The sequence below is a fragment of the Egretta garzetta genome, unplaced genomic scaffold (genome assembly GCF_000687185.1).
Source record: "Egretta garzetta isolate BGI_Z169 unplaced genomic scaffold, ASM68718v1 scaffold259, whole genome shotgun sequence".
NCBI classification, from domain to species: Eukaryota; Metazoa; Chordata; class Aves; order Pelecaniformes; family Ardeidae; genus Egretta; species Egretta garzetta.
In genome coordinates, this window is record NW_009260770.1 from 230,398 (window position 1) to 246,643 (window position 16,246).

Below are 16,246 nucleotides of genomic sequence, written 5' to 3' on the forward strand. Positions count from 1 at the left end.
GCGAGACAGTCGCCACCATGGATCCTTGGTGTCCCGGGGGTCCGTGCTTCTGGGGTTTTCGGTGATCACACATGGAATCTTAGGTGGTCTCTTCACGAGGTTGGTGATCTTCCTCCGGCGTCTTCGATGGTCTTCCACGAGGTCCCCCCGCAGTCTGAGACTGTAGGCTTTTTTACAGAGCACAGTCCAGCACATGCACACACATTTCGCTCACTTTCCTTTTGGCGGGCTCCGTTCACGCGCTTTCTTGTTGCTGGGCAGGGGCAGGGTTCTGCTTGTATGCTTTAAGTGGCAGCAAACCGCAAGCCTTGGTGGGCAGGTGGCCCGCCGGGGGTGTCCACTCCCCCAGCCAGCCTGCAAGCTGCCTTGCCTTCGGCAAGGCTGATCTTCACACTGATCTTTGTACATTACCAAACAAAGGAGCAAGCTTTGAGACAGTTAGCTGGCTATTCAGTCTCCCACAGTTCCGGTCAAGAGAACCTGCTCCATGGGCTCCAGATTCCTTCAGGAAATAAACACCTGCTCTGGTGTGATCCTCTCCATGGACTGCAGGGACATACCTGTCCCCTCCACTACTAAAACCTTGCCACCTACATGCTCATTCTTCTAACAAGCTCAAAATTTGAGCTTCTTAGCAAGAATTAACATAGACTGCCTATTAAGTATAATATAAGTATCTTTAATTATCCTCAAATTCTGTCTGATAAAAAACCCATTTTATTTATTTTTTTCATTATGGGTGTCACATGTTTCTACTGATAACATGTAAGACTTCATCTTATCTCTCAGCTCATTATACCTTCTATTGTCTTTCTCCTCTCTGCTCCTCCCAGGCCATTTGTATTTTAAGTTTATAGAATCATGAAATGGTTTGGATTGGAAGGGACCTTTAAAGATCATCTAGACCAACCCACCTGCCATGGACATCTTCAACTAGATCAGCTTGCTCAAAGGCCTATCCAACACTTCTCTTCTCTGGGCTAAACAACAACAACTCTCTCAGCCTTTCTTCATAGGAGAGGTGCCCCAGCTCTCTGAATATATTTGTGGCCCTCCTCTGGACCTGCTCCAAAACTTCCATGTCTTATACTGGAGACCCCAGAGCTGCATGCAGCGCTCCAGGTGGGGTCTCAACAGAGTGGAGCAGAAGAGGAGTATCACCTCCCTCAACCTGCTGGCCACACTTTTGACATATCCCAGAATACAGTTGGCTTTCTGAGCTGCAAGCACATATTGCTGGCTCATGTCCAAAACCAAACTAAAGAACAGTTTATACTCAAAAACAAACAAAAGAAGCTTGAAACGAACTTTATATGTAGTTATTGACATTATTTATATAATGTATTAAAATAATTACTGTTACTGAAGTAATTTTAAATAAGTCAAATTATGACAGGATTTTTTTCTCATGGTTTTTAGTAACATTTTCAAGAAAATATTTACAAAATCTGTGCATAGCAGTAAAATAGATGTTTGAAATCTTTATGAAAATTTGTTTTCTTCATTTCCTCTGTACAATAGGTCATCTTTGATTTTCCGAAACGATGAATGGGTTGTTCTACTTCAGCATAACATGATATAAAACTGGATCCGTATGCTGATGTTATTTTCAAATGAAGCATTATTTACATAAAATAATAGCCAAATTATATATACGTCTTTTTTTTTCCAAAGCAGAACTGTAACTCAAATAGTTATTAGGAAATATAATGAACCATAAATAATACAGATTTCTATGTCATAGCTAGAAGAGTATATCCTTATAACCTTGGTCACTGCATAGTATCAATTAGAATTTACATTTGGACGGATATGTGGAATAGTTTGCAGAAGGTGAAATGGATATTTTGGTCTAAACAAGCAGCATGTGGCCTGTGTAGTTTTTTGGTCTTGGGGCATGAAAGAATGGAACACCACCAGAAGAAAAGAACAGCACATAGGAAAAAAACATCCTAAGAAAAGGTTGTAGTTTCTAAAGAAAACAATTAACTCACAGGGGAAATTTTCAGAGAGTCTCTGAACATGAGTTTTTTCCATTTAAAAAATAAATTAAGAATACTTATTTGAAAAAGAAAAATTCACTGACAATGTCTTTCTAAGGGATTCTTGCATGTAAAATAATAACTTTTAAAAATATTGTATTTTAATATGGTATTATATATATCTATAATATTTTATTTCAGATTTAAAACGGAAGTAACTAAAAATTATGTTCTGTATAAATAAAGGTCACGAGTTACAATCTTAAAAAGCATGCAAAATTTTATGGTTTGAGAGGAAAATATTTCAGAAAATGTAAGCATATTTTAAAAACAACAGAGGCAGCAGATTTAGTTGTCTTGTTTTCTTATCGTCTTTAATCTATGAACATGCTAAAAAATACCACAGTCAAAAAAAGTAACAATAAAAAAGGTTAAGTAAAGATTTCTGTTCTTTTTTCTTTCTTTTGCTAATTAAGTGTTCAAAAAAAAGGCATAATCTAAAAAAGAATATAACGCTTGTTCTTCTCTCTGATTATGGAACTCTTAAATCTGTCATCAACAAAAAAGAACTTAAAGAGAAAACATCCAGCCCTTAGTGCTGATTTTATACTGTAAAACCTCTAAAAGCGCTTATGACAACCCCATTGTTGCCAAGTCAATTAATCACAATTATTACAAAGATTAACAAAAGAATTAAAAATTATGAAACAATGACTTTACAATGTCAACTAATAAGCTTTAAATACAATCAGACATAATTTTAGGAAGTAAATCTGTAACAGATTTCTGGAATTAAAATCCTAACCCACCTACAATCCTTTTAGCTTTCATAATAGAGATGCATTCTTATAGGATGTGAATAAATTACAGCTGTTAAGAATTAAGTATGTGCACCTGAGGAGTTCTTAAGTGCATTTAATTCCATGGCAACTCTGGATATACATAAACAAAGTAAATCCTCCTTTCTTTGCCCCCTGTACACCACTTCTGCTGCATTTATATAATGGTGACTAAGATGAATTGATGGCTTTGGCATGGGAGTAGTTTACACATAGAACTCACATTCCCTCTTCTCCCATCCCATACCATGATTTCAACTTTGATGACATAATTCTCTTTTAGCCTTCCCTAGCTGTATTTTCACTGGTTTTTTTTGACCATATTAATTATACTTTGTGTCTTTCCTAGTTCTGGTGTGTTTTTAATCTTTTTCAAGAAGCAAATACAAAGCTATAAAGAGAATACTATGTCTACTCAGTAAAATGTTAATAACTTTTTACCTAACATTCTCTAAAAAAAGACAGTAATCTGTTAGGAACTTTGTTCAGTGGAAATGTCATTGGAGATATAATATCGTGAACAGATTTATTTCTCCATAAGGTTAGGTCATATAGATAATCACAAATCATGTATTGCTTATGTTTGCCTTGAGTCTGGATTTAAATATATGATTTTCTGGTAAGGCTTGCTAATAGAGGAAGGGCTAATAAGTGCACATGACATTTTTAAGGAAATCTTAACTATCTGGATTCATATATCAAACTACCCAGAACAACTCTCTTTTGATGGTTTCATTCAATTTCTCTAGCAATCTGTTTTTTTTGTGATAAGGGTGATGGAAGTACTGCTGTTTCACTCGTCTCATAAATCAAGATCTAGAGGAGAGACCCTGGTTTTCTGCAAGACGATATGGCTTCACATGAGGCATCACTCCTTGTTTTACTTACTAATACTTGAGGAAAAAAAAAACCAAACACATTTTTCATGATACTGCAAATCTTGTAATAAACAAGTTGCCCTTCAAATGCTGAAGGCTTCCTCATTAAAATCTAAAATCACTTTTCTCTCCCTCTCTCAACCAAGACCCAAACTGATTCATAATGCTTTAGCTGCTGTGGTTAATATTCCTCTGATTAAAAAAGTTGTGTACAATCCCCCAACATAAGATTATTCTTTCTGCTGTGTTTGTGTGACACAGTATTTGGGGTGAGTGAGTTAATATAAATACTAAAAAAAAAAATTCTACAAGTGGGAAATAATTAGCTGTTTCTTTGTGACCCTTCTTGTCTGGAAACTCTTTCACACTATTAAGACAAAAAAAAAAACAAAACCAAAAACAAAGATCAAAACAATTCCCCCCTGCCCATTTTATTTTTAAGCCATTCCATAATTACTAGCTCATTTTCTGCTGAAAAATGAGTGAATACTCTTTGTTTTAACCCTATTTTTCTATAAAAACTAGAAACCTGTGCAATTATTCAGACTTAACCACCTGAAGGCACCTTTAAAGCTGTAAGTTTATTTATTCCAGTGTAAAACTTGATTTGAAACTTCAAGTTCTGCTCCTGCCTTTGACACTTGGCGGCTCGAAATTTCTCTCATCTCTAAACCCCACTGAGAACTGTAAAGTAGGAATTCCTCAAACTACCTCACTTGAAGGAATCAATCCAGCAAGTGTCACAAGGTGACACCTTATGTATTGCGGTCACACTCCAGAGACTGCCAACTCACCTCTGAAAGATCAGTGAGAAATATGTTTATATGGGGTCCTGAAATACACAGATGTAAACCTTGTGTTTAAATCTTGCATCTAGGTGATTTTCTCCACTTATGAAGGAAAGAGTTCTGTGAGGAAAATTAGCACCATAAATCAGCTTTTGTTAAAATGTTATTTCATTTTTTACCCCATACATAATTTCCAATGCTTTATAATAGTATGTATTATATGTTCACTATGCCAAGAAAATATATTGCATTATTTCTGCTAAGGGGGTGGGAACTGCGTGCAGTAACCCCAGGTAGAACTCTGACTTTCTGAAACACTCTGAAAATACCAAATTCTGGCCTTTGCTAGAGAAAAAGAATAATGAAATGCAGAAAAAGGCTGTTTACTTTGATTCAACATCCTTTAGCTCCATTACACAGAAGCCCTTGATGTGCTTTAAACTGACAAATGCTTCATAATAGAGTAAAAATGCTGTCAGGTGTAATTATCATTTGTGAATAGGAACAAATGAGGCAATAACTATTTCGAGGTACAATAGAAATGGACTCATTCAGTGAAGAGAATCTTTTAGATATAAAAAAAAAATCAATGTGTAGCTTTAGAAATTCTAACCAATACTTAAGAAATCACAAATAAATAAGGGCTCTTATTGATTACTTACCCAAACTATTCAATTGCACTGACTTTAAATGGGTACCTTTTTTTTTTAGATTTGGGAAAAAATAATTCCTGCATGCTCTGAACTACAGCTTAAAATATTCCTCTGCGCAGCAGAGTTAGAAGCACAGGCTCTAACACAGCACATACGATGAGTTCAGCTCAATTATGCTGTAACTGAGTGAAGTGTGCAAAGCAGACAAGACCTGTGTGGGGTATTCAACAGTTCAAGGACTGAACCATCCAATTCACTGAAGATAATGAAATGTGTCATAATCATTCCCACTGCAAATGCTCATGTGGAGAGGATTTTTCATTGATGACAAACATATGGACTGACAAAGAGAGCAGGTGTGAAATTGACTTAAAGCAGAGCTTCTGATCTAGGCTAACTTCCCTTTGATACGTCAAACTAGTCTCTGTTCTGCCCTAAAAAAATCACACCATACTTAGGGTCATAATTGCCATCATAATGACACTTAGCACTTGCATAGGACTTTATGTTTTTAAAGCCTTGTACAAATTTGCATTTCCATCTTATTTGTGGGTGGTCTTGCAGTTGATGCACAAATTGAGCATTGAAACTGTACACACTTTTCAGAGTGACAGGGCTTTATTTATTTATCGTTTTTGGATGAGAAGGAAGGGTGAGGAAAGGGTAAGAAGTAAAGCTTGATTTCAGATGAGAGCTGCCAGTCCCTCCTGTTGTCTATCAGCTAAGCTTCAGCAAGAGCAGGAATATCTGGAGTTAATCCTCTTCTCCTTTTAGGGGTGAATTAGGAAGAGACATTGGTTCCTAATACATCCTTCTCCTAATCCTACCATATATCCCCGTGGAGGAGAGGACGATAGGGTGGTAAAGAGAGGTGACACAATGCAGACTCAAACAGGGAACACAGGGAGTCCTGAATGTCAAATATAGAAAAGAAAATCTTTATCAGGCTAAAAGAGCAAACCAGGACAGAGGAGCCAACTCAAACATTCAAGAACTGTGAGAAAAATTAGTTTTGCAATTGCACAAAGAAACTGGAATGTGGATTGTCTGCTCCGTGCAATGAGACACAGATGTCACACTGAGAAAAAAGGGGACAAATAAGCAGAATAGGGTTTGTTGTTCTTATTGAGCTAGAGAAATGGGCAGTAGGAAGAAATGCTTGTTAAGAGAAATCTGTTATCCAACAGTAGCAGATATTAATCCACCCTACCGGCTGATGCTCTACCTTGTGTTTCTGCAAAATAAAACCCGACATAGACAGTATAGCACACAGGGCCTTTTTGATGCTTCCAGATCTTTGGTGTTCAAATTAAATTGCCTATTTTGAATTGATGGACAAAAGGAAACATAAGAGGAAATGTGTTCATCCAGAAAAGCAAAAAAGAGGCAGGGAGGGTATAAGTTATGTAACATAAAAATATGAGTTACAAAATAGAATGAGGGTAGCATAGCTAAAATAATACAAATAGGAAAGAGAAAGGGAAACAAATTTCAAAAGCAAGCTCAAGACAAACAGAACTGTGGAATAAAATACAAATATGTAATAGGAAAGAGATGGGAAGCTTAGAGGTAAACTAAGATTAAAAAGCAGTCACCTTTACCTTTAATCTACAAACATTCAGAAAAAAAGGGCAAGAAAGTGAGAAAATATAAGAGAACATGTGGTGTATGGTATTAGAGCATTGTTATTTTTATCTATTTCACCAGTATTATAGAATATTTATTTTCAATATAGGTCTTGGAAAAGGTGTTTGCTCTATAGTTTGGGTTTTTTTACAGGCACAAATCCTGAGTTATATTTTGAACAGTTTTACTCTCACAGAATCTTATTTGACTGGGTCTGAATAAAGGAGAATGTTATGAAACATTCATGCTTACAAACAGTGCACTTTTCCACCAAAGAAGCTCCCAAACACTCCTATGACAATTAATAGACCATATTGTACTCAGAATTTAACAAAATATGTGACAAAAATGTCTCAACCTAATCAGTTCTGATTTTTCTTTGTTATTGATCTTTCACTGTGAAAACTCATAGCTGAATGACATTCACTGAGATATATAGGTGTAGAATAAATATGTAGAAAGAAGCTGAAGTGATACAGGATAGAAATGTACCTACCTCTAACATTGTCTCTGCCTTAGGTTGCTCTGGTAAAGCTATTTCCAAGTTTCTAAAGCAGTTTATGCAGGATGAGCTGTGAAAGATATCTAGAGGAAATACAGTTAAATTTCTTCATAGTAGATAGTATGGGGCTATGTTTTGGGTTTGTGCTGAAAATAGTGTTGATAACATAGGGATGTTTTAGTTACTGCTGAGCAGTTCTTACGCAATGCCAAGGCCTTTTCTACTCCTCACATGGCCCCACCAGTGAGTAGGTTGGAGGTACACACAAAGTTGGGAGAGGACACAGCTGGGACAGCTGACACCAACTGGCCAAAGGGATATCCCATCTCATACTTTCCTTACAATTATTATTATTATTATTATTATTGCTGCTGTTGTTGTTATTGTTGTTGTTGTTTCTTTTTTAGTATTAAACTGTTTTTATCTCAACCCATGAGTCTGCTCACTTTTACCCTTCTGATTCTCCTCCCCATCCCACTGGCTGGGGGAGTGAGCAAGCGGCTGTGTTGTGCTTATTTGCTGGTTGGGGTTAAACCTTGACAGTCCAGTCATTTTGCGTGACAAATATTGGGTCAAACTTACAAAATGAATACCCAGACATGATTGACATCGGTTTTCCAGTAGGAGCCTTTTCCAACCTTACAAGAATGTTGTGTTCTGTGTATTAACCTGTGTTTACCCATTTCCGTGTCATACATTTATTTATTTACTTACTTATTGGCCAGTGAAGTATGAACGTGGAATACTGCTTTTTGAAATCATTTGTGAATAGGCTTGCCGTGACAAGGGGATAAAAAAAGTAATCTGCAACCATCGGAGTCAGTAAGCACCACCTTTGGTGCAGCAGAGAGCCCTCTCAGTAATTAGAGCTGCCAGGCTTACTCCACTAAGAGATGGCCAACTGGCAGAAGGCCTTATTTTAAACACAAACAACATGGTCATAGTTGCATCACGCAGCAGCAGCACAAACAGCCAACAGGTCTTATTCCTCTGTTCAGCAGAAGGGACCTCATCTGCAAGGGCAGTGGGGATAGCTGGTAGCCTGGGGGTTACCCATGCTGAACCTGACTGTACCTCCAGCAACAGTGGGTGAGACGCTGAGCTCACCTGAGGTTTCTGCACAGGAGTATTTGCACAATTGCCTTTGAACTGACCCCAGGAATATCCCCCTAGGAAGGTTAGATTGAATGGAAAAGCTGTTTTAGTTCCCACCTTGCCGGAGGTGGCTGTCCTTCTCAGCCACAGAGCGTTACCATGTCTGCCATTGAACCCCTTTGCACGCCACCTCCCCTACGTGATGTACTCCTCTGCTGCTCACATTGTCATGGTTCTTGGAGAGAATTAGGTATTGCAGGGACCTGTCATGTTTTTTTAAACACCTATGGGCAGAAAAATCCTCTTCTACCTGTACTGTAGGGGTGACACTTTTGTAGTAACAGCATAACATATCACAACTGAACTTAATGCAAAATGCCTCACATCTTTGACATAGAAAACAACTCTTACATATTAATGGAATAGACTAAGAGATAAAAATCTCTTTACATCTGAGACACACCCCAAAAATAATAAGAACAATTAGTGCAATGCTCAAACCACTTTGATACTTTTTGGCCTTTTAAAAAATGCATTAAGTAATGTTATACAGTAAAGTTTATCATCAGTCTTGATCTCATAAATCAAGCAACCTCTGTCAGAAATTCTGTATACAGTGTCCACATCTAGCACATGGCATTTAGAAAATATTAGAGGCAGCTTAAACAAAAGTCTTTCCAAAAACTGAAGAAGCTTCATATATGAGAGCTAAATGAATGGCACTAAAATGTGCTGATTATTTTTCTTGTTTTTCAGAAAAGTGGTAAAGGTTACTGTCCGGTTAGCTATTGGTGACAACTTGCCAAAATTAAAAAAAAAAAAACCACAAACAAACCAAACTAAAGCAAATCTGGAAAATCCAGCTTTGGCCACACCCCATAAGACGGGGCTCTGAGCAGCCTGATCTAGTTAGCGGTGTCCCTGCTCACTGCAGGGGGGTTGGACTAGATGAACTCTAGGGGTCCCTTCCAACCCAAAACATTCTATGATTCTATGATTCTATGTTTTCTCAGGTGATAGAAGTAAAGTCACTTCAGCATCTCATCCTAAACACATCTTTGTTTAAAGACAGACCTCAATTACTGGAAAAGTACCATTATAACCAATATAGTTAAGATAAATTGCAGTGTATCTTGAGTCTAGGGCAGAGACCAGCAGTTAAGAATCACAGACCTACAAAGACAAACCAGGTGCTTTTTCAATGCATTGCCCTCCCTCACCTTGTCTAAGTTGCTCAGCGTGTTACTCATGAGAAGCTGATCACAAATTTCCCTCCTAACAACTGACTTAAAATCACACACCATTCACAAGTACCCTGAATATCTTATTTTGCCATAATAGCTAACATTTCCCATTGTGTTTCTCCAAAAGTGTTAAATGTGTGTGTGAGACAAAGGGGTGAGAGGAGGTGGTGGGGAAGGCAAAAAGTTGATCAAAAATCAGTTTAACCTAGGGAATAATGAGGTCATATGAAAACACAAGTGCCATTATATATTCTTGTGCATTCATACGATGCTCAAAATATTCCTTCTCATCATAATATTTCAAAATAAAAACATAATAAAGAAGCAAAGAGTAACATAATAAAGAAGCAAGGACCTTGAAATATTGAGTTAAACCAACCACAGAAAAATCAAATCAATTGAAGGCCTTGAGGTAACTTGCATCTTTAATGTACTGTATGTGCAAGAAAACACTATGTTACTGCAGTTTCTTTCCCCTTTGGAATGATTCTGCTATTGTGATTTATTTGTTTTTCCTAATATTTCTCTAGGCAATGATATCAGTGGTATATTTTTTCTCAGGTAAGTGAATTCATTTCAGATTTTACCCCCAGAGGCCTTTGAGGAATCCCATGAATATATCAAAAGGAGCCTCCAGAGAAAAATCAAACCCTACATTCTAAAAAAATGATAAAAAATTCCTGGACAAATTTCAGTTATGTAAATCAGAAAAGTCCAGCTGAAATCAACTGCATCAGCCAAGTTCTGCTTTCCTTCTGCTTTTTTTAAATTCTGTAAAGTCTATGCTTTTTTCTGTTCAGCTATGAATTAAGCTGAGTACAATTTTCTAAGGTTTTGGTTTTCAGCCTTCTGTAATGTCCTAGGGAGTTTCTAAAAAAAAAAAAAAAAAAAAAAAAAAAAAAGAAAAAAAGAAAAAAGACACAGTAATAATATTGGAGGAAGTAAAAGGAAATACAACCCCTCCCCACAAACCAAACACCTTTATATTTCTTTAAAAATATTTCAATCCTACTCTTAGCAGATAAACAAGGAGATGAGCTGAAATTGATTGAGGCCACCTCAGAACAAAAGATAACCTCAGAATTTTTATACTAAAAAAAAAATCAATAGGCATTGTATCAGAGTTATTCTTTACTGTCATGAAGAGAACTCAGACATGCACCTTTATGTCAGACAAGGATTTCCTTCATGATGAGTCGCTGAAATTCTCTGTAGCAGCTAAAGGGACTTATGAAAGGAATGAACAAATCTATTTGGATAAAAGATGACAGATTTAATCTTTAGATTCACTTCTACTTTCTTTTAACTTACTACTTACTATTAACTGTGTTCTCTAAAAAAGAAAAAAGTAAAAATAAAAACCAAACAAACCCTGGAAGTTTTGGGATTTTTTTCTCCTTTTCTTTTGTAGTCCTGACTGGCTGCACTGAAGTATCATTCAATATTTTTTCCCATGTACAAGATTGGGTACTCACAGCCAGCTGGGTTTTTTTCTGAGAAAGAGTCTAAAATTGTTTTTCTGATGGTTCATTTGTGTAGATTTTTAAGGACTACATAAGGCCAGATAAAAGGTCTGGGACAAAGCTTTTTGGAATCAATGGGAAATTTCCAGTCGTTTTCAGTTTTATGTCGTTTCCTAAGATAGGATGGACCACTGAGCAGACAGTCTGGTGATTTTGATCATTTTGTAGAATTGCAAATTTTTTGAACCATTAGTTCCCTAATGCCCCTAATCTGGAGACAGATATTTTATGTGTCTCAATAAATCTGCTTAATCTTAAGGAGAGGCTTAATCTAGGTAAGGACAATTCTGCTAAAAACATGAGGATGTTGCTGATTCAAAGTTTGTCTTTACCTGCAATAGACTGAATAAGAATGAGCAGGCTTTTTATAAATATTTCATGGTATAATAGTAATTTGTTAATACGTTTGCTAATTGAACCCATAACCCAAGTCTTTCTGCTTGGAAGTGTTCTGCAGTTCATTTTACTTTTGAGTTCTGATGACTTTTTTATCGATCAGAAGTACAGGAACAATACTACAAACCCTTTGAAATCTCTTTCTGAGCTCAGGCATTTTTCATGCCAGCTGACTTTCTGGATTCCTACTAGTGATGTGTAAAGTAAGCATTTTTTTCCTGTCAGCTTCCCTTCCAGATCTGATAACAATGAAAACATTAGACATTAACTGAATTTTAATTTTTCATTTTTCAGTCCAGGCTTATTCTACATTCCAGATATTTATCTTCATCATACAGCTCAGAAATAAATCTAAGAAATAAAGCTTTGCTGTCAGTGTACAGTGTTATAAGTACAAATAAGAATAAGAATGCTGAAGATTAGATCATGTTAAGTGAAGGGTGAGAGGCTAAGAAACAAACAAACACATAGAAAAGCCTCTTAGATGTACTGTTTTCTCTCCTACTCACAAACGCACTTTTCTGAAGCACACTCAGATTTTTACAAGGGCCATTGTCATCTTGAGAAAGAAGGTTAGCTTAAGTCATGGCATTGGTGAAGTATTTGCTCAGCACTGAAAGTATTTGGTGAAGTTGTGTCTATTATACAGACTGTCCTGTATTGGGGTGAATATTATCCCTTTATGCTGGTCTGACTCCATACATCAAACAGGTACAAGGGCTACGGAGGAGCAGAAGTGCAATAGACTCTCCTCTGGACCTCGAAGTAGTTTTAGAGGTGTCTAAGATGATATCAGAGTGGTGAGCTTTCTTGGTGTCCTCCCTGCTGCTGAGACTCATATCAAAGCCTTCCACACTACTATGAGTGAGAAGGGTGAAATCAGAGATGCAGGTATTCACTCTGACTCTCAACTTACTTTCGTCTCCTTGTAACACACTATGGCTCTAAAAATCTATCGACAAAGCTAACAGTTGTGTCAAGATACACAAAGAACCATTCCGCTCTTTTCCTTATCTCAGGCAGAGAAGTCTGTCTCAGGGTCAGGGACTTTGTGTGTTCAATGTATTCTTGGGCTGAGCAACACTAAAGATTTCCCTTCTACAGGGAGAATAATTCACAATCAGCCATCTGCAGCCAGATTACATTGCAAGTTATTGCTACAAGGTGCTACAACTGAGACTAGAAAATGTATGGTTCAAAAAACCATAGATTTATCTTTAGTGTCTAGGGGAACAATCACACCACAAAATGAAAAAAACCACCAACCTTAATTACACAGATTTTTTTTTTTTTAAATTCACGTTGTTTTAAAACACCATTTTCATGGCTGTTGACATACATAGTGTATTGTTAATATTTTCTGTATATGACTGTGATTTAGTTATGATATAATTAACACACGATAAGTGATGTTCTGTGCGATACTCCCAGACCTCATGGGTTTTTTCATCTTTTTTATGTAAAGGATATATGGTACTTACGAAGGTTTTTTCTAATATTAATATTAACATTTCTCAGACTGACTGATCAGAATGTCTGACAGAGTCAGGCTTTAACTAGTGATCTAATATGCAGTTTGAAAGAAGATTTCTCAAGTTGAGGGATTTTTTACTTTATTGTGGGCTTGTTAATTCATCTTTGGTATCAGGAACTGTGATCTAATTCTTAATGTTCTCTAAAAAATTGCTGCAAATGGAAAGGCACCACATATAATCATGGAAAGTAGTGTTAACTTAGAAATTCTCTATAGTTTCCCACCTTGTAAAGATTTTTAAGCATCAGCAATTCACAAGAACTATGGGGTCTATATTTTCAATGGAAACCTTGGAATAGAAGAGGCATATGATAATGAAATATATTGATAAGACAAAGATGGAAAATATCAATACATGGAGCATGGAAAAATCATAAAGAAAGACTCAAAAGACACTGATAAATGAACGATGTTTAAAAAAAAAAAAAAAAAAAGAGGGATAAGATCAAATAGCCCAAAGTGGAATTAGTAAACTCCTGGAATCTTTCCCAACTCAACTTTTTATGAGCCAAGTAAGCCTGGTATGATTTATTTAGAAATACTGAGTCCAATTTCTATAACTACAATTTAGAAAACCTGAAATTTAACCTCAGGAGAAAAAAAAAAAAAGAGCTCCTAATATATCCTTTCGTATGGAACACTTGTCCAATAAAAGAAACTAAAATTTGGCAAAATATAAACTAAGAAAGGATTTTATTGTTCTTTGTAATTATTCAGGAAAAAGGGGACAGGGGGTGGATAAACACCGTAGGTATATTTAACTGAAGTTGATCTTTAAGCATAAACTTGTTAACTATAAGTTGAGAATTAGCAGGCATCAAAGGACTAAGGTTGTGAAAAATTAAGAATAATGGTATATGAAAGTTGAGAAATTTCATAATGGAGGAAAGGGTGGTACAGTATGATAGTCCACAGTATCAAATTAATGGAAACGGAAAATCAAGAGATCCCTATACTTCCACATACTGAAATGGACTCCTTTAAACATTGTTACAAACTGTATTTGTTAAGTAATCAGAAGACAAAGTAATCATCATGTTCATATTCTTATAATATCTGCACTATAAGAAGGAATTGAGTAGTTATTTTTCTACAGTGAGAAAGTTAAGCTCAGAAGAACCTTTCTCTTGAATCAACAGAAATGGGTTTTCAGCAGTGACAAGGTTTAAGTTTTCTCTCAATCTAGCTGTAAAAATGTCATTTCTACTTTGGAGCTGCAATAATGCCTTGGCCAGTAGGGTGACAAGGAACATGAGTTTTCATGTCCTCCTTTTTCTTTTTTTTTTTGCAACACTGATAATGTTCTCTGAAGTTCATCCAAGCTGCACTGAGTAGCTGAGGAACTGTTACTATTAATTAATTAATGAAAAATATGTCATATTTTTAATAAAGAAAGAATTTGGATTTTATTAGTGTGATACAGCAGCAATTTGCCTGTAAATATATCCTTGCAACATTACCAGACAACTAGGTCTTTACCTTCTTATTGAGATTCTTTTAGTTACATATGTCTGTTACTGTTTTCCAATATAATGACATTGCTTGGCAATCCCATTTGTTGTTTTCTATCACTTAATTTTATCAGTTAAAGGAGAATTAAAAAACTTTGCACATTTTGGAACAGCATTTTGGAACATATTTTAAAACAATTCTTTTTTCAGATTCTAAGCCGCAAAAAGCATGAAATGTAAAAAAAGTCCTGATTCACAGCTCCATATAACACCAAACAAAACTTAGGGATGTTCAAAAGATTTTATTGTGCATTTCTTAAAAATGAGAAAGCTTCTGCATATAGTCATACACAGCAATGCATACATAGCATAAGATTCTATTACTTCTCAAGAAAAGATCATGTTCAGTAATTATGGACATATTCATTTTGTCTGATTCGAAACACATTTGTTGCAAATGAATTTGAAACCCATAGTTCATAACTTCTGTGCTCAGAAGGGCTTGTAAAATAGTAGCAGAAAGCTACAGGGGAAAAAAAGTAGATAAAAAAGTAGAACATGTGGAACAGAAAATAACAAAGCATAGAAATGTGGAAGAATTCTGGAAAAGGGCATTAGGCAAGGAGAGAGCTGTGACAAAAACTTTTGTAATGAATATGGAAGTTAGATTCTAATTATGTCTCGAAGACCTAAGCTCTAAATATCCATACCCTGCACTACATATCCTACAATCTTCACTGTCTTCTCTCTTGCTCCTGTCTTAGCCTTTGTTGAATCCTTTGGAATTTTAACACTACCTTTAGGGTTTCAAAAATGTGTTCCTATTTCTGAAGTGTTGGACTTTCTGAAGTGAAACCCTTTGGGAAAAAAAACCAAACCAGCCAATAAACATTAGGCAGTCTCTTTCACTATCCTGAAAGACAGGTTTTCTAAACTCCTTCAGACTGCAAGATCATTTCAAGGTACAATACATCTTTATCTGTCACACGTTGGCATTGGCATTGCCATTATGGAAGCAGAGGAGATATGATGATTTGCACTGATGAAAATCTGCCCCTATGAAGTTCATAGTTACTACTTCCCTCTGAATAATACTTGAAAAAAGAAAAATCTGTTATTTTGGACACACAGTAACTTTGCTATCCACCTTAAATTGCCTTTGTACACTTCTCTCCTCCTGTCTAACTTTTTCTTTTACTTCTACAGATGAGTCTTGTCATTTGACTCTCTTCAAGGAAACAAAGAATTCAAAGACTGACAACTAAATATATAGATGTGGTGGATTGACCTTGTTTGGCTGCCAGACAGCCACTCTCTCACTCCTTCTCCTCAATGGTTCAGGGGAAGAAAAGAAGATGAAAAAACCTTATGCATCAAGATAAATATGGGGAGATCAGACTACACTTGGGTAAAAGTAACAATATTTTGCTAGTTAAAATATATTCCAATGGTGAGAAGCAAAGACAAAACTAAAACACCACCACCTCCTTCCACTCAGGCTTGACATTGCTCCTTCATCCCTGACTCCTCTACCTCCCACCAAAGTGGTGCAGGGTGATGGGGAATGGGGGTTGTGGTCAGTCCATTATAGTTCTTCTCTGCTGCATGGATCCTTACCTTGGGCTGCAGTCTTCAGGACAAACATGCTCTACAATGCTCTCCACAGTCTGCAGTTTCCTTCAGGAAACTTCTACCTACTCCAGCATGGGGTTCTCCATGGGTTGTAGTGTGGATA